We start from the raw sequence: 20,097 nt of genomic DNA on the forward strand, positions 1-20,097 counted from the left end.
CTAGCTGGTAAGAAACTACTCCAACCAGAGTAAAACTTGAAGATACTGATTTTTTTTTTCCTTGAAGGGAAAGTGAGGCATCAAAAGCAAACATTAATACTCATATTTCATTGAAGGGTAACACTCATCCTATTTGTAGGATTTTAGAAAGATCACTATTTTTACTTCTGCTTATGTCACCTTTTTTTATCCCCACTTTGTCATTCCTAGATCCTTCTAGCTCCTAATGATTCTGATAAGAATAGCAGGATCGTAGATCTATATTCCATATTTATGTTTTCTTAATGTAATTGGAAGCTCTGAGACAACCTTGGGAACAAGAGTTTCTGACACTTTTTATGTCAGGGACACTGCAAGGTCCTCTTTTCTCCTGTTTGGGTTCTGTGTCTGTTATTTTCCTTTAAACTACTGTTGTCTACTTATTAAATAACATTGCTGTTCATCTCCCTGTTAATATCAGCATTATGATTTTAATCTTAAAAACTTTACTCGAGAAAGTGTTATAACTCTCATTTCCTTCTCTTACTCCAGAACTACTTTGGCCCCCACCTTCTGCACCCAAGTGGTCTTTCCTGGAATTTGGCAACCAATAAAGCCATTTAAATGTGATATTGCAATGCCATCTTGGGTCTAGCTCAGTGCTTTGATTTAAACACTTCTGACAGTAAGTGTCTATGTTGCATCGGTTATAAAATATTTTAACATCTTCCTTGAAAAATGAATAATCTAATATCTACAAATTACTTCCTAATTTGGCTTTTTCATCACTTTCTTCTTGTGTGATCACATACCTCCCTCCATTCGCAACTACTCTCTGGTCTCCACTTTATTCTTTCAGAGTTTTGTTTGATGTTTGCAATCAGTCTAATTACTTTTTCCATGATGATCTTCCCTAGGTTATGTAAGCAGGCTTGAATGCCTTCTTTGTTCTCAAACTTTATTTACTACAGTTCTCTTTTACAGTATTTTCTGGATTCTGGCATTGATTTTATATGTCCACCTCAACTCTAAGCAGTAACATTCTTAATTGCTGGGCCCCATTGTTTTCCTGTATATTTATTACTCGTCCTCAGCTCTTTTCCTGCACATATACTGATTCCATGAAAACTGAATATCTATCTGAACAAACATATAACTAAGAAAAAAGTGATGATGTTTGGTCAGAGAGTGGTTAATGAACTTGATACAATGTGAGCAAAATGTACAACATTGACAGAGTACAGTGAATATGAGGTTGATTCATATTCCCAATGAGACAATAGCTAAGCAAAACACAGGAAGTGAAATGGATACATCAGTTCTTGGAAAATAACAATATTGTGTTATCAAGTGAATAGGATAGAAGGAAGAAAATTATTTTTAAACTTTTATTCTCAGTGTGAGGAGTTTAGAACTCCACTACTAAAAAGAATAAATCTGAAGTGTTATTTCCTCACAATAACCTTGACTTTCTAACAATTGATACTTTGTTATTCTCTGGACTTGGTTCCAACTCCAAACAGTAACACCATCTGTGTCTCAGAACAATGTAAATACATGCTAAGTACTCATTAATCTTCCAGTACATGCATCTTCCTTCTCGCAAAGGTCAGCAGGTGGATAGCTCCTTTGCCTACTTTCCTCATATCCCTTAACACATGTAGATCTTGGACAAACGCATAAATCTCTTCAAATTAAGAATTAAAGAATAAAGAAATTATTTAGTGAATTTTCTGATGCTGTTAGACTTGCTCTGGTTCCATGTGGTTTGACATGTGACCTTTTATGTCTGCTTTAATCACTCATTGGGGTCCAAATACAATGTATGGATCAATATAAACCAATTTTTGTTTCAGTAAATTCATATTTAGTCCACCTTTGAAGTTATTATCTAATTTTCCTTTAATATGAAGCCTGTAGATTAACTGTAGATGTCTCTCTTTTTAAAAAGACTTATTGCCTGCTTTATCTTCAGACCAGAGATGGTCTCACCAAGAAATCGTTGAACCCACTAGGATAATAAGACACTGGACTTTATGCTTGGTAAATACTTCCAATGAAAGAACTTCAACTGAATTTGAACTGTGGTAATGCAGCAAGGAATGCAGCAAGGTGGAGAGATCCACCATGGGGAGAGGGTTCGGGGAGGGGTGGGGGGAATCCCAGTGCCGATAACACTGTGTCACATAATGCAATGTAATTAATAATAATAATAAAAAGATTTATTTATTTTTAATGGAAAGGCAGATTCACAGAGAGTAGGAAAGACAGAGAGAAAAATCTTCCATCTTCTTGTTCACCTTCCAAGTGGCAGGAATAGTTCAAAGTCAGCCATCCCAAAATCAAGAGCCAGGAATTTCCTCCCGGTCTCCCATGGATCTGGATGGGAAGTGTAGCACCTGGGACACAAACTGGTGCCCATATGGGACCCGGTGCGTGTACGGCGAGGATTTAGACACTTGGCTATCATGCCAGGCCAAGACTATTTCTTTTTAAAAATACGTATTATCTTTAAAACACTCATAGTCTTCTAGGATGAGAATAATCTAGCCTTCATTGGGTTATTAACATATATTCAGGAATATATAGTGACCATATTAATTTCATTGTAATCTCAAACAAAAGCAGATTTTTCAAAAAAAAATCTGAGATTACTAAGCAAATTGCAAATTAGTACATGTGATTAACAAGAACTAAAGTGTTTGTACAGTGTTGAATCATGTTATTTATTCATTCATGTGATTTTGTGTTTAACATATTTGTGGTTTAAACTAACTCATCTGGGCTAGTACTGTGGTGTAGCAGGCTCAGTTTCTGCCTGTTGTACTGACATATCATGTCGGTTCTGATTTGTGTTCCAGTTGCTCCACTTTTCATGTAACCCCTGGCTTATGGCCTAGTAATGCAACAGAAATGTCTCATGTCCTTGGGTTCCTGCACTAATGTGGGAGACCTGGCTTTTAGATTTTGGCCCAGCTCCCACCACTGTGGTCATCTGGAGGAGTGAAGGAGTGGATGGAAAACTTTTCTGTGTCTCACCTTTTCTCTCTGTGGCTCAGCCTATCAAATCAAATAAAAACAAAATCTTTATCAGAAAACAAAATTATATTTCTAAAAATATTTCATCAATACATATTTGTACATGTTTGTGAGGTCTGTTAACATTAGGTCTGAGCTGTCTTTTGTCTCACCTACTGATCCTCTTCAGTTTAGTGCTTGGTCTATTTTTCAGACATTCCCTCCACTAACTCCACTCTCCAGAAGTATATATTTTTTCCTACCAGTGATACCCTGCATTGTTCAATCAAATCCTACTTATCCTTCGCTGGAGATGATACTCCAGCCTTACAGCATCACCTCAAATTACCCAGCAATGTTACACTCAATTTAGGAGCCTAAGCTTCTCTTGACTCAGCTCGGATTGTTCTAGTCTCTGTACACTGCCAACTTCCTGGTTTCATTGTTAGCTTTCCAGTATCAGTTTAGATTTTTCTAAATATTTTCATGCTTTAAATTTAATGTGGGTTTTTTTTTACAGGCCATTCCCGAACCCCCTAGATATTTTTACATATAATTTAGTAACAAAATTGTTGAGTAAAATAACTGCATGAATACGGTATAAAATATGTTATATTTGAAAGAATGTAAAGAAGTTTAAATCCTGGAAATGTATGGCTGAGATGAGAGGGCAAGAAAAAGATATTTAGCAACCTACTTTCTTAGAACTGCACATTTTATCAAAAAGTCACATATTTTAAGTATCATTCGAATATTTTCTTTAGAGAAAACTGAACATTCTCCTCGTATGCTTTAGAAACATCAGTCCTTACAGGTGGACATTTGCTGCAGTGCCTAAACTTTTGCTTGGGTGTCCTCTTCCAATACCACAGTGCCCGGGTTGGATTCCTAGTGCTTTCCCTGCCAGCTTGCTGTGTCTGTGTACCCCAGAAGGCAGCAGGTGACAGATTAGACACTTCGTTTTCCTCCCTCCTTGCTTCCTCTCTTTCTCTTTTTAAAATCCTTCCTTTCTGTCTCCTCTTTTTGCTTCTTTCCTTCTTTTTCCTTTCATACCCGTTTCTCTCTTGTGTCCTATTCTCCCCTTCTTATTTTCCTTCTGATGGAATATTCTAATAAGTAGTCTCTTTTCTCCCCCTGCATGAGTAGAGAAAAGAGCCATAACAATAATTAAATCTCAAGGGGTTAATTTCATTCGTACACAAAACATTGTTGTGTACTCTGTATATTAACTATCACACATCAGAGAAAACATAAGATTTCAGCTTTTTTTTTTTAAACTTGGCTTATTTCCCTAAACGTAATAGTCTCTAGTTGTTTCCATTTTCTTAAAACATTTAGGATTTTGCTAATTTTTTATGGTTGGGATGAAATACAACCTTTTAAAAGTAATCAGTTATATCATAAAACATCGTAAGTCATTCTGTACAGGAAGTGTAAGAAAAGGACAGAAGCACAAATGGACTCCAGAAAAACTGGTTTCGTGCAGTTGAAATTAGACCAGACACATGTGCAGATAAAAGTAGGAAGCCGGAAATAACTTTTGACAAACTGACAAAAGAAGGATAATAGAACTTGTAAATGAACACAGTGTTTCATATAAATGTATCCCTTGTGCTATGACACAAGTTTGGAAAGTCACTATGGTTTGTGATGATTTCGTAGAAAACTTCTAAGTTCACTTTTTGTGAGTGGCATAGCTGGAGTCCACAGTGCCATCAGGATAGCTTGCCAATGGCCAGGGAGGCACTTGGAAAGGTCCCGGTATCCATTTTTAGGTTACTCCTCAACCACTTCCACATACATGGTGAAATTTGTGAAACACATATTAACTGCATCTTATCTTGAAACATCAATGCATGTGAGGACTTTCAGTCACTAGCTTGATGACAAGACATTGGAGAATATTTTTTCCCAGAAGTGGTAAAAATTAGATGACAGATTAGAAAAGTAAGTGGAAATTTGAGGGGCTGTATAGGAACTATTTAATATACTGTTGAGAACTATTCAAGTCAATTTGAAAATCTTCCTTTACCCCTTGCCTATATTTTGTGATTAAGAAGTTAAAGAACCCTGGAGATCTCAAAGGGAAGGCAAGATAATCCAATCATAGCATATTTCCCAATTTTCTTGCTCAGTTTGTTCTGTGGATAATACAACCATAGATTCAGGAGAAGGAAGTCAGTGTCAGAGATCTTTTGCTAAATAATTTCTTATTTTGTTTTCAAACAATGAGCTTACATAGGAATTGCTTAAATAGTATCAGGCTGCTAGTATGTGGTAACCACTGTATGTTTTGACATGTCACATTTCTAACAAAAATGTCTGAAGACCCAGGGGGATGTCAAAAAAGCCAATCAAGATCACTGGTGTTCAACCTGTAATTAAATCATCCTCATTCCATGTTCTGCTTGTTTTGTGACAATTTATAGTGACTGGAAAATCTCTGGGAAAATTCATGAAAAAGATTAATGTGAGCATGTCCTTGTTATATTCTGGGCTCCTACTTGATTTGTTTTTTCTCTTTAAGCACAGCTCTTGTCTCAGCCTTTTTCTTATGAAGATGTCCTTTTGCATGAAAATCTCACGTTTTACTGGGCTTTGATCACAAATTATTCACTGTGCATAGCATTTTTAATATTCTTTTCTTTCCACTTGTTAATGTGGCTGGAGCAATTTATACATAATTTGGACTGACGGAGTTTGATATGTCTGCTGTAAGTAACAGTAGGATTTTGTTTATTTTTAGATAGAATAAAGGAGGGGTGCAAATACATATGTCACAAATGGGTTTTCTCCAGATACAAAAACTGATTCCAACTATGAAGTTTCTATTATGCCACCTAATTCCTTTGGAGCTCTGCATATGTTACACAAATTCCTACTAAAAACAAGAATGCTAGTGAAAATGGATTTTTTTAGTATAATCGTATTTTTAGATTTCATATTTGGAAAACATTTGTGATCATGCAAACCCGTTTCACACGTGTTTGCAGAGTGTGTGATTAATACAGGAAAGAACTCTGTGCTTTTGCTGTCCTTTGCTGAAATTCTATTTCCAAACCTAGGAATGAAATGAAATAACACCAGCAATAGAAACTTATATGTATGTGATGCTGCCATTACACTGTAGTGGAAATGTATGCCTTTAAGATTTAAGAATGCCAACTAAGAAACAAATTGCTTATTATTAGTTGCTTTAATAACCAGTTGAATACCATCAATGGTGCTTTGTGTTTCCACCTCAGATTATGTTTCTGGTAACAGAGGAGAAAAACCTCGTCTAGTTGAGTTGGCCTAAAATTGGTGATCAAATAAAGAAAAAAAAAAAGATGTGAAGTCTTCTTAGAGAAGATGCTGTTCGAACTCCTGGAAATTTTAGATGATTCTTTGGGGCTTTTGATTGGTCAGGAAGACACTCTACCGCTTCTTCCTATGGACCAGAGATGGTCTGCACAAGAAGCCGTTGAACTTATCTGGACAATAAGATGCTGGACTCTATGCTTGGTATATGCTTGCAATGAAGGAACCCCAACTGAACTTGAACTGTGACAATGCAGCAAGGTGGAGGAATCCAGCATGGGGAGAGGGGTGGAGGACGGGTGGGTGGAATCCCAATACCTACAACTGTGTCACATAATGCAATGTAATAATAAAAATTAAAAGAAAGAAAATGAACACAAACTATTACGATTTACCTTTTTTTTTAGAATGTTATGAAGGTACGAGACAGTTGATTTGGATGTAACTTGAATGGAGTAAGGGGTACCCAGGAACCAGGAAAAGCATTGTTTCAAGTGTAGCAGTGAGGGTTCTTCCAGAGGGGAAGAGCCACCCTTGATGTGGTCAAACATGATTTAATTTTACTTGCAGCCAGAATGGGACAAGTATGGATGAATTGTGATCTGCCCCCTGAGACCTGACAACCATTTACCTTTTGCCCTTGACATCCTAACTGCAGGCTAGCCAGCTTTTGAGCGGCGACCACCTTTCCAGTCACTGGAATTTCAACCAATTCTGAGACTTAGACCATCTGCTTACGAGGTTGCAGGGCTTTCAGACATGGATCAAGCCATGCCACCAGAATTCTAAAGTCTCCAGCGTGCAGATGATCTTCCTTTTAGTTTCACTTCACTTCTGTTTACTAATTTTTTTTCTGTACCAGCCCAGTATCTCTGTATCTAAATTCTTTAAGTCAAATGAGTTGTTGTATAATTTTCACTAATATACAAAAGAAAAAAAATCACATATATAAAATAGTAATAGATTGTTCTTTTGTTGTTGTTGTTGTTCATTTACACTGATGTTTTCCAAACTGTTACCAAAGATTCATGAATGACTTTCAGATGTCTATCAAATAACTAGATACAATATATAAGCTATGGAAAATTATTTTGCCATAAAAAGAATCAATCCCTGCATTTGCAGGCATGTTAAAAAATGGATAACTCTAATGGGTTTTGATGTTCTGAATTTTGACATTTGATGGAATGGGGGAGAGAGAATGATGAAAATTAAAAAGAAAAGTCTTTTTAGACTTTATTTAATTCTTTCAAAGAATGAATGACACTAGAAGGAGGATTCTCTAGAAACAAGGAGGAATGTTTGGAAAATACATATTAAAATTTGGGTGATAAAATACGCAAAATCACCCATATAAGTGATGCTAGAATTAAATATGAAAAGGTTTTATTGTAGAAGCATACAACGAATTTTTAATTTCCATGAATATGTCCTCCATTTTTGTTAGTTTCAGTAGAAATAAATTTTGAGTCTTTCTCATTAATTGGTCTCTCAACTGCATATGTTAAATGATTTCAATGTTGAAGAGCTGAAAAGTTCTGCCTTTATATTCTTGACTAAAGAAATTCATTTGAAGGTAGAGTTGTGCATTATCTTGATTTATTTATACTCCATTACTAAATGCTTCATTTATTTTTAACTCGGGGACAACTTTCTCCCATACATTTATGTAGTCACTTAAAATGCAGTTTACCAAAGAGGACCTAGCCTGTGATTTAATTTTTTTTTTTTTGTAATAAGGAACATTTGTTAGATGTTAAATGCTTCCATTGTCAACATTTTTTTTCATATTCAGCAGTCACTAAGTAGTTGTGTGTGTGTTTCTCACAGTAAAAGTTAACTGTTTCATTGTCCTATCCAAGAAAGTTGATAAAAAAATTACCAAAACTGATAATAAGTGATTAGAAATCAGTGTGTTATGTCAAAAAAAGCTTTTCTATGACATCTATTTGTTAGGTAGAATGTTAGAGAGCGAGGGAAGGACAGAGGAGATCCTCCGTTAGCTGGTTCACGCTCCAAATGGTCATAGTGTAATAGGGTGAAGTTTATCAACAGCACCCCAAGGCAGTGCTGGGTTTTGAGTTTGGCTAAGCAGTTATTTGATTGTGTATCTGTTTGACTTAAGATGCAAGTTGGTTGATTTATTATACCTGAGTTGATTTGAAACCCTTGGATACTTCATGTCAATGAGCTTAAAAATTCCTGGCTTCAGCCATGTGCTATGTTGTTTCTTGGAGTGTAGAAGGAGCTGCTGTGGGCAAGCTTAGAAAATAGACTCCTTACAAATAGACATTTGTACCCAGTGTGATGTTTCTCGCTGTCTGCAACATTAGCACCTGGGGCAGAGTTGGACCAAAGCCAGGAATCCAGAGCTCCAGCTGGCCCTACTACATGGGTGGCCAGAAATCATACTTTATCCATAGTCTTCTGCATCTAAGTGCACTAGCAAGTAACTGTATTAGAAATGCAGGGCCCGGAGGCGTGGCCTAGTGGCTTAAGTCCTCGCGTTGAACACACCGGGATCCTATATGGGCTCTGCTTCTAATCCCGACAGCTCCACTTCCCATCCAGCTGCATGCTTGTGGCCTGGGAAAGCAGTTGAGGACGGCCCAAAGCTTTGGGACCCTGCACCCGCGTGGGAGACCCGGAAGAGGCTCCTGGCTTCGGATTGGCATAGTATTGGCAGTTGTGCTCACTTGGGGAGTGAGTCATCGGACGGAAGATCTTCCTCTCTGTCTCTCCTCTCTGTATATCCGCCTTTCCAATGAAAAAATAATAAAAATAAATCTTTTAAAAAAAAGGAAATGCAGTAGCCAATAGCATAAAATCCTACAATGTCAGGATAGATTTAAATAGTAGAATGATGGACTTATTACTGTTTTTGAAGGGCTGTATTATTATAATATCATAGGGTAAATCAATTAGGGAAGAGAAATTGAGGAGGAGAGAAGAGAAATCCCTAAGCCTATGGAACTGTATCATAAAATAAAAATAATAATAATAAAAGGAAATGGAGTTGCCAGTATTTGATCCATTCAAAATTGGTGGCGAGTATCCTAACAATGGCTTATGTAGTTATAAAATGTAAATGACATATCATTGCTAAAAGGCAGGGTTATTGGATTAATGAATTAACAACCGATCACCAAGAGAATAAAAGTGACTGTTTTAAAAGTGGGCTTTCTTTGGCTGTGTTTTGCCCTTCTCAATGCCATGATCTAATAGAAAATTGGTCATCAGAGGTTGAGCAGGTATGGGTACTATGTTGTTGGACTTCTCAGCCTCCAAAACTATAAGACGCTAACCTCACTTTCTTTATAAATCACCTGCTCTCAGACATTTCAGTAGAACAAGAGAAAGTAGATTGTAAAGTCATGCAGTCAACAACGCATGCTGTGACAATGAATGCAGAATACTTAGTACCAGCTTATTATACATTTTAGTAATTATTTCAAACTGGTTCTATGAGAATCCAACCTTCTGTTTTTATAGATTATACTGTATACTGGCTTGCTAGCTTTTTATTCTATGAAATAAGATGTTAAATATAACATTCCAGGTTTTTCTTTTTTGTGACAGTTGCAAAGCAATTTCCTGGCTGTGAAATGCAGGTCCTTGTTAAAGTAGAATTGCAATCAATATTGCTAATTCTACAGCTTGCATTTTACCCCATATCTCCAAATGCATGTGTGTTATACTTTCAGTTTAAAACACAGACACATCGTAAACCAATAAATCAGTAGCTGGGTACTTGCTCCAATACTGTTCTAAGTGAAGGATTAGATTGTTGTGTAAGGTGTAGACTGTGTTTTGCAAGAGCTGTGGAATACAGACATGTAAACAAAGAATTCTGACAATATTACAGGATAAAACAAGGGTACATATAGAGCAAAATGGCCTCAAAATATGATTCGTTCATTTGAATGTATAAATGGGGCAGAGGAAAGTTAAGATTTTCTAGGCTATATCAAGTTTTCTGGCCTATATCAATTTTCTTAATCATAATGGTAACATTTAAACTAATTTATGTTGCACAAATGAGTTTACAAAAAGAACTGAGTGGCAGAGGGATAGGAAAAGGAAGTCAGAGAGAGAGAGAGAGAGAGAGAGAGAGCAATCTTTCCTTTTGTAGTTCACTCCTCATGGGCTGCGGTGGCTGGGGCTGGACCAGGCTGAAGTCAGAAGCTGAAACCTGGAGTTCCACTGATACAAATTGATCAAAAAAATCACCCATTTTAAAGAATCACACTGCAGAAATAATTCCAAGATTTCATAAATACAAGACTGAACCAAGCGATGAGTTCTTTCACCCAATATAGCTGCTTTATCTTAAAAAAGTTTTAACATCACTCTTCCTTTTTTTAAATTAAAATACTACCTTTTAATCAATCACAAACAATACATTCACTTTTTATTACCATTTTCTTTTAGAAGAAAAACCTTATGAATTAGCCTTTTTGCCTGAATTTTGACAGACTATTTTACATCAACAACCCGTTCTTTGTACTGCTAAATAGATGTGAAAATCTTGTGGAAAATATCATCCTGAAATATTAGAGTAATTTACCAGATAGATACTGAGGGTCATCACACTTTCTTTAATCTTTCCTTCCTTCATTTTTGGGAAAGGTAGCAAATGATCATACGTTCACTCTTGTTTACAGTACCAATGGAAGCACAATGAGGGCAAAAATTTGTTTTTATTCCTGAGAATTTAAGCAATTATATATTCAGAGGCCATATTTTGGTACATCTTTGTTTCTGAATGAAGCTTTTAGGTGGAGGGTAGGCGATTGTCCCGTGCCCCCTTTTAACATTCTGAAAACCTAAATTCTTCAGAGACTGTAGGGTTTTTGTATTTTCTTTTTTTTTTTTTTTTTTTTGGAAATAATAGTCTTTATTTTTTTTTTTATTTTTATTTTTTTTTATTGTTGCTTACATTGTATTATGTAGTACAGTTTTATAGGCGCTGGGGATTCCCCCCACCCCTACCATACCCCTCCCCCCATGGTGGATTCCTCCACCTTGTTGCATAACCATAGTTCAAGTTCAGTTGAGATTCATTGCTTGCAAACACATGCCTAGCATAACGTTCAGCGTCTTATTGTCCAGATAAGTCCAGTGGCCTCTTGGGGAGACCTTCTATGGTCTGAAGATAGGTCTAACAGAGTAAAGATCCGGTCAGTTAAAAGCCCCAACAAGGCCTCAGTATCAATATACAACATTATGGAATTAATTGACATAGTATTGGGTAAACAATATGTTAAAAATAATGCAAGTTCCCTTCTTCGAAACATCTGGGTTGAGACAGTATCAATGACAGGTTCAAAAAATAACAAACAACCAAACAAAAAATTACAGGTTAAATCAAGGCAAACATGTGGTATCTAATCTTTTGGGTTTTTGTATTTTCTAAAGAGAGACATCCTCTGTTCTGGTAGTGTGTTAAGAAGACCCCTGTGATGCCAGATTCCATAACAGAGTACCGATTGAATCCCTATTGCTCCACTTGCAATTCCGCTCCCAATCAATGTGACTGGGAAGATAGCTAAGGCACTTGTGTACCGTAACCTACCTGGAAGAGCCACATAGAGCTCCTCTCTCCTTCCTTATGTTTGGCCCAGCCTTGACTGCCATGGTGGATGATTGGATGGGATACTGCTCTCTATCTCTCTCTGCATCTCCATCCTTCCATCTTTCTGCCATTCAAATGAATAAAGCAGAGTATCAAAAGAGTTAATAAAACCGAGGACATTCCAGTGGAACAATTGCAGATTTGTCTAAGTTTCTAAAACTCCAGACTCAGTGGAGAAGCCTTTAACAAGACTGGCATGTTAATTGTTGGAGGATTGGCCTGGCACGACAGCTCAGTGGCTAAATCCTTGTTTTCCGTGCACCAGGATCTCATGTGGGCACGTTTGTGTCCTGACTGCTCCACTTCCCTTCCAATTCCCTGTGAGTGGCCTATGTAAGCAGCAGAGGATGACCCAAACCCTTGGGACCCTGCATCAGCATGGGAAATAGGGAAGAAACTTCTGGTTCCTGGTTTCAGATCAGCTCAGTTCCAGCTAGTGCGGCAACTTATGGAATGAAACAGTGGAAAGATGCTTATCTCTGTCTTTCCATCTCTCAGTAAATCTGCCTTTCCAATAAAATAAATGCATCTTTAATTGTGGGAAGATCTTTTCAGTGGAAAATGAAAATGGTGGATCTCATAATCATAATTATTAATGCTTCCAAGAAAGTAAGGATAGAACATTCACATTTTGGACTGTTGGAATGGGACGGTACGTGACTGCACAGTCATATGGCCATGATGCTGACCCTGGCTTCTGCTTTTCTTTTAGGCTGCAAAGCTCTAATCTGCAGAAGGTTCAGATCAGGAACTAAACACTAAAGTTTCTTTCCTTTTTTTAAATCAAGATTTATATATTTGTTTGTTTATTGAGAGTCAGATTTGCAGAGAGAAGGAAAGATAAAGATCTTCCATCCACTGGTTCACTCCCCAAATGGGTACAACAGCCAGAGTTGAGCTGGTCTGAAGCTAGGAACCAGAAACTTCTGGGTCTCTCACACAATATAGGGTCATTCTTTGCTGTTTTCCCAGGCCTCAAGCAGGGAGCTGGAAGGGAAATGGAAAAACTGGGCCTGAAATTTGTGCTCAGATGAGATCCCAGTGTTGTGGGAGGGGAGATTAGCTATTGAACCACTGCATCAGCCGCAGCAGTAAAAATTTTGCAGTTATATGGAACATTATTTTTTCACCTTTGATAAATCAAGCATGTTAAATTATGTATGATATGAATGAGTGTACCGAGTGATGAACATGTTTAAAGAATAAGTGAAGTAACTAAGTACTGCTCTGTAAAAGTAAGGACTAACAAGGTATTCTGGAACTCACATGGCCCTCTTTCACCATTTGGAAGGAATGATGAAAAATCAGCACATTCCTTGTCACCTCAAAAGTAACCTACTTCATCTATGGTATATAGTTTAGGTAGTGCTCCACAGGGTTTCTGAAGAATCAAAAACATTTGAAAAAAGTTGATCTCTGCTGATAATGTGCAGATATTTCCCTGATTATTAAGTAATGTAACAAAAATGTATAGAATTTGAAATGTATATATATATATATATATATATATAACATTTAGGACTTGAAATATATATATAATACATATATATGTATATATATAATATTTTACAAATATATATATGCATTTCAAAGTAAGGGTGATGGGGTAGGGGAGGAAGAGAGGAGAAAAAGAACAGAGAGAGACACAGTGAGTTTCCATGTGCTAGCTCAGTTTTCTAATGGCCACAAAAGTCCAGTCCAGGTTTGGCTAAAGCAAGGAGCAAGATACCCCATTTGGGTCTCCAACAAGGGTATACAAGGGCCTGCTGCTTTCCCAGGCACATTTTCAACAGATTTCATCAGAACTGGGTTAGCTGAGACTCAAACCAGAACACTGAAAAAAATGTGACAATGTTGCAGGTGGTAGCTTAACCTCCTGTGTAACGATATCAAACTGTTCATATGAACACTGTCATCTAAGTTGCCTAATAGAGTATTAACATGGAGAAAATCAGTTGGAAGGGGGAATGCTAGAGCCTATGGAACTACATCATAAAATATGAAGTAATTAAAAATATAAAAATATACATAAGAGAATGAGTATAGGTTAAATACAAACACTATACCACCTTAGAGACTTCAGAAACCTCAGTTGGATAATTGTGGAATCTTGGAATTAATACCCCATGAATATTGAGGTACTTCTATATTTATAATGAAACAGTAATATTTGCTAATTTTTCTCATATACATAAGCCTATGAACTCTTGAGGGGATTGATTACAGTTATAAACCCTATAATGATGTTTCTATCAGGGAAGGATAACAAAACTTAGGGTGGTCACGTAAGATTATTCAGGAGCCAAATCATTCCTGTGGCCAATGACTTCACAAGGTTGTAATATAATTGTGTTACTCATGTGTTTGTGATTGGGCTTTTGTAAAAATGCCTATTGTGTTGTCAGTTATAAAAGCACATAGCAGAAGACAAAGGATTGATCCCTGGGACACTCCAGGTTTCACAGTTTAGAAAAGTTAGCAGGAAGTATTAACTCAAGACTCATACAGCAGCCCAAGTAGAAGGAAGAAACCCAGGAGAACACAATGCCAGGGACACAAAGACAAGGTGCTTCCAGGAAGAGGAAATGACCACACCAGAAACTGTGGTAAGGACAAGATGTAAGAGTACAACAAAAAAGCCTACTGGAGAAACTTCCTGCACAAACCTATCGACTATTCATAAAACAGTCCTGGGCCTTGACATCCCAGCCAGTGCAACAGTTGCCTGTATCCTGTATCCTATACCACATCCACAGAGAAAGTAGAGAATCACTGCTAACATTGACTGCAGGGAATGACATTGAGCTAAAGTTGCAGATTCCCCAGGAGGCTGTGAAGCTCATCATTGACCAGCACGGAGCTAATATTAAACAAGTGTAGAAATAAACCATTGGGTTGATGTGGACACAGAAGCTACAGGTGATGAACAACAGATGCTTATCAGTGGTTTTACTGTTAAGCTGTGAAGGCCATAGCAGCAATGCACCAGACCCTGGCGCTGAACACCCCAGTGCATGAACAGCTTTCAATTCTCCAATGACCTGTGAACAGACTCATAATAAGAGGTGATGGGCCCGGTGCGATGGCGCAAGTGGTTAAGGTCCTTGTCTTGCACGCCCAGGATCCCATATGGGTGCCGGCTCTAATCCTGGCAGCCCTGCTTCCCTTCCAGCTCCCTGCCTGTGGCCTGGGAAAGCAGTCGAGCATGGCCCAAGGCTTTGGGACCCTGAACCCGCGTGGGAGACCTGGAAGAGTCTCCTGGTTTCGGATTGGCATAGCATCAGCCTTTGCGCTCACTTGGGGGAGTGAATCATCGGACGGAAGATCTTCCTCTCTGTCTCTCCTCTCTGTATATCTGCCTTTCCAATAAAAATAAAATAAATATTAAAAAAAAGAGGTGGCAAGGCAATTCATTCTATCTGTAATAACTCTGATGCTAAAACTAACTGTAAAATCAGAGGAGACACTGACTACTATTAAGACTTACAAAAACCTCAGGAACAGAGAAATAAGTGGCAGCAGCCAGGAATTTGATAATAGATAAAATCTCAGAAGACAAACAACCTTGAAAAGAGAATTGCCCATTCTAGAGAAGCCAGAGTCCCATGCAAGCGGCCACGATGGATCTGATCTCTAATTTATTACAAATTATCAATGAGATGACCCAGCACACTATGAGAACAGTCTATCTGAAGACTTGACAATGCAAATAGGAGACAATTGTGGCAGGAATTTAAATACAAACGGTTCCTGATAATTCAGAATCTTGACACTTTGGAGAATGGAAGCTTGGCCCTCAGTTTTGTTGGCTTTGGAGACAATGGAGAATGCCCATTGAGGCATCTCAGGGCTCTCAGTAGTGACTTTAACATCTTCCATCCCAAACAGTAGCATGAACTCTAGCATGGATTGCCCCCACCTCTGGAGAACAACAGTAGAGGAAGATTGGTGTAACTTTCAGAGACTCATTCATTGCTCTGAGTGTAAGCTCCTGATAGCCAAAATGTCTAGCTATGTATAGACAGAAATATTAAGTTAACCAAAGATCACCTTTATGATACTACTAATGAGAAAACTTAATGATACTAGTAATGAGAAAAACTTGCAATTGGGATAAAGTTAGTTGGCAAAAGAGTTGCAACAGAGCTTCCTGAAGACACAGTGGTCTCTAAGTATGTTAGGGTAGGGCCAGCAGCAGCAGATGCCTGTAAAGGTACATGCTCATGGAGACCAAGAAGAAATCTGAAGTTATGGCACACACTCTTTCTTTCCTCAGTTTATTAGAAATTGCTTGTTCTTGTGATGATGATAACCTGGAAGATGACTACTTATTCTGAAGTCTAAGCTTCAACCGGTTTAGACAACTGCTTAGCTTTGATTTAGTCCCTAGAGAAAAGACAGGAGTCCATCCCTCCCCCGACCCACACACAAAATCCTTGCAGCTTTCTGTCGCTGCATGGTACTCGCTGTTCTACAGAAATGGACTGAGTGCATGGAGCCAGTAGTAACACACATGGACTATTGACTGATGATCAATAGCCAAAGTTTAGTAGTTGCATCAGGCTTTTATTGATGGAGGATCACAGAGGCTAAGGGAGGAGGTATTAAGCATGTCTACGGAACCCATTAATTGTTTCTACACCCTTGTCTAAAAATATCTTTGTTTTGCATATCTACTCAATTGTTCTCATACAAATGATATCCCATCAATTGTCCTCCTATAGTGCCGTCTACCTTTCTGGGGACCAAATTAATTTTCTCTTTCCATTGGACCGCCAGAAAATCTATGAGGCATGAGACAAACACGTCCTCTTCCCACTCCACCCCCTCAGTGAATATCAGAGTGTTGCTATTAGGCTCTTCAATGTCAGGCTCCACCCCTCTGCCAGTTTTAAAGTGTATTACTGCTAAGCTGAGTTCTTTTTGAAATTGGGAAATAGCCATGGTATGGTTATTGGAAATGATGATTCTGCTCTGACTCACCTCGTCAGGTTACTCTGATTAAAAGAAGTTTTTACGTGAATTTAAAACCAGGGACTCAAACATTGCGGTTGAGTCATAAGGAAAAGGCAGCAATCAGCATAGTTACATAGTTTCCGGCCGTAAGAGAATGCTGTCTATTATTAGACAAACATTTTTGAAATAGTGTTCAGGGTGTTTCTCTGTTCAATTTGGTTAAAAGTTGAACAAGAGAGAGGAAACAGGAAATAGAAATGGTTAGTATGTAATCTTTATATGAAAACACATACAGCTAGAGATAATATATGTAACTCTATTTAAACCATTTGGGGAATAATTTATTGAATAAAGTTTCAAGAAACTTTAAAAAGTACAGCATATGCAAGTAAACATATACAACTGTGTCACTTAGTAATGAAGGTCAGACCATACCTGGTCTGTGTATTGCACATTACTTTGTCACTATTTACTATTTACTATTTCATTTATTTTTAAAAGTTAACTGTAAAATAATCTCAGGCAGGTTATTTTAAAGGTGTCCAAAAGGCATTGTTATCAGAGTAGATGACAGTTCTATGTGAATTTTCCCCTGAAGGCCCTCCAGTGAGAGAAAAGAGAGGGGAGACAGTGATATTGATGATTCTGACCTTGTGTATATCTAAGCCAAGGTGCACTTACACTTTAATTTTGGACAAATGTGTCTGGTTCCATCTTAAGGGCAATATGCATCAAAAATAACCTTATATGTAATTATATTTTCCACAACCATTTTGGAGTTTCTTCATATAACAGAAATAATAATAATAATAATAATAATAATAATAATAATAATAAAGAAACCAATGATATCAAGAATAAAGGGAGGGATTAGGGATGTTCTTTTATTTAAAGTATAATCTTGACTAACTTTAAGCATGCACAAAATTCTTGATGGCAAACCACAAAAACATTAAAAAGAAAATAATTGATATATCAATAAAGGAGGATGTGGAATCATAGAAAATCCTCATTTAAAAAGCACAAAATTATAAAGAAGGAACATTCAAAAATGGAATAACCAAGATAATAGAAAGCAATAACGAATATGATAAATGCCAATTCAGCTTTATAAATAACCACTGTCAGTGTCATCATCTAAATACACAAGTCGGGAGCTTCTTTATGTAGGGGTGTGGTGTGGTGGGAATAAATAGAACTTGTACTTTCTGCTTGATTCATTGTATACCTAAAACTGCTCTAAAGAATAGCAACACACAGAGACACATAAAAACAACATTCTCTAACTCAATGAAAAATGATAATATTCAAAATGATTTAAGAAAATACAATAAAGTTAAAACTAAAATAATATAACAACACCCAGCTGTCATTAAAACTGAATATTAGCTTACTAATTGAAAGAGAATATTTTGAGTCTTCTGATTAAATTACAATAGGAGGAAAAGGAGAGGTCTTTTCTGGGAAAAAAGGAAAGAACTGGAAATCTAGGTAAAACTAGAGAAAAGTACTTGAGAGAGGAAAAAAAATCCATCTGCAGTAAGCCTACTTACCCTCTGGAGAAAAGTTTCCAGGTCATAGAAAAAGAAATGGACCCTAAATGGGTCTGCTGAGCTCTGAAGTAACAAGTGCAAATTAAAACATTCTATCTATCTAGCTAGCTAGCTATCCATTAATCTGTTTTCTAAGTTATTTATCTTTTCATGATTTTAAAAATATTTAACATATTTTTAATCAGATATCCTTATGTTTCCATACCTTTCATTATTGCACATTACTTAGGGAACATAAACTATTTTACTTATTGATGAAATTTCCAAAAGTTAAGATTTGAAATATCTAAAAGTAAAGACAAATATAAAGCCATGAATAATAGCATCCATTTTTATCTTTCTAAAAACTATGTATTTATTTTCATTGGAAAGACAGATTTACAGAGAAAGAATGAGAGACAGAATGATCTTTTATCTGCTGATTCATTCCAAAAGTGGCCACAACAGTCAGAGCTGACCTGATCCAAAGCCAGGAGCCAGGAGTTTCTTCCAGGTCTCCCACGAGGGTGCAGGAGCCCAAAGCTTTGGACCATTCTCTCTAGCTTTCCCAGGCCACAATGGGGGAGCTGGACAGGAAGTGGAACAGTTGGGACACAAGCGGGTGCCTGTATGTGATCCCAGTGCACGCAAGGTGATGATTTGTGCTTCTTTAAAAATCTTTTTAAAGTGCGCTTAATAAAATCTTTACTAGATAGTGCTGTTTGAAATCAGATGTCTCATTACAGATACATCTATCGAAATAGAAAATTAATGCTATGCACCATTGAAGACATGAATGAAGTAACTCAAATTGCAACCGTGGACAAAACAAATAATCCCACACTGTGAGATCCATCCAAAACCTCAAAATAATAACACTCTTGTAATGTCTCAGTTATAATTTTTAAAGGAAAACTTAACATAAAAAGCTAATGATTTTAAATTCATGCAATTACAATATGTAATTTCAAACCATTAAAACTGCATGAAATATTACCTGTAAATATGTACACATATGCATACATACACATATATGCATTTTAGTGATAGCCTTGTGCTGAGGTACGTGCATGCATATATACTTCTGGACATCTTCTTCTATTCTGGGTCTGCTTTACATTCTCCTCACTCTCCCATATTCTAATCTGAGACACTAGATCTTTTCTCTGAACCTTTATTTGATTTCCTCTGCATAATGCCATTTGGTAGTATGTAACAGCAATGGTAGAATGCCCTTTTTTATGACCAGTCCATGGCCCAGCTCATATCATCACTTTGCTTCTTACTATACTTTATTTCATCAAGTTTTTTCCTTTTCTAAACTTCTTTCAGGATAAATCATCTACAATGGCATACTTCTTCTAATATGTTTGAAATTTTTATTGGCTCTTTGTTTTGATGTCTTAGGGCCACCTTTTATTATTTATCCTTTCTATTTTTAAAGATTTATTTATCTTCTTTGGGAAGTCAGATATGCAGAGGGGAGGAGAGATTCAGAAAGGAAGATCTTCCATCCATTGATTCACTCCCCAAGCTGCTGCAAGAGCCAGAGCTGAGTCAATCCGAAGCCAGGAGCCAGGAGCCAGGAGCTTTTACTGGGTCTCCCACATAGATGCAGGGCAAGGCTTTGGGCTGTCCTCAACTGCTTTTCCACAAGCAGGGAGATGGATGGGAAGT

At 37.2% G+C, this 20,097-nt stretch overlaps 1 pseudogene; it reads left to right on the forward strand.

Annotated features, from left to right (window-relative positions):
- Nucleotides 1-14,517: 14,517 nt before the first annotated feature.
- On the forward strand, nucleotides 14,518-16,269 carry LOC121158415 (annotated as a pseudogene).
- Nucleotides 16,270-20,097: the final 3,828 nt, after the last annotated feature.

Source organism: Ochotona curzoniae, unplaced genomic scaffold (genome assembly GCF_017591425.1).
Source record: "Ochotona curzoniae isolate NIBS_2020 unplaced genomic scaffold, NIBS_Ocur_1.0 contig_3819, whole genome shotgun sequence".
Classification (NCBI taxonomy): domain Eukaryota; kingdom Metazoa; phylum Chordata; class Mammalia; order Lagomorpha; family Ochotonidae; genus Ochotona; species Ochotona curzoniae.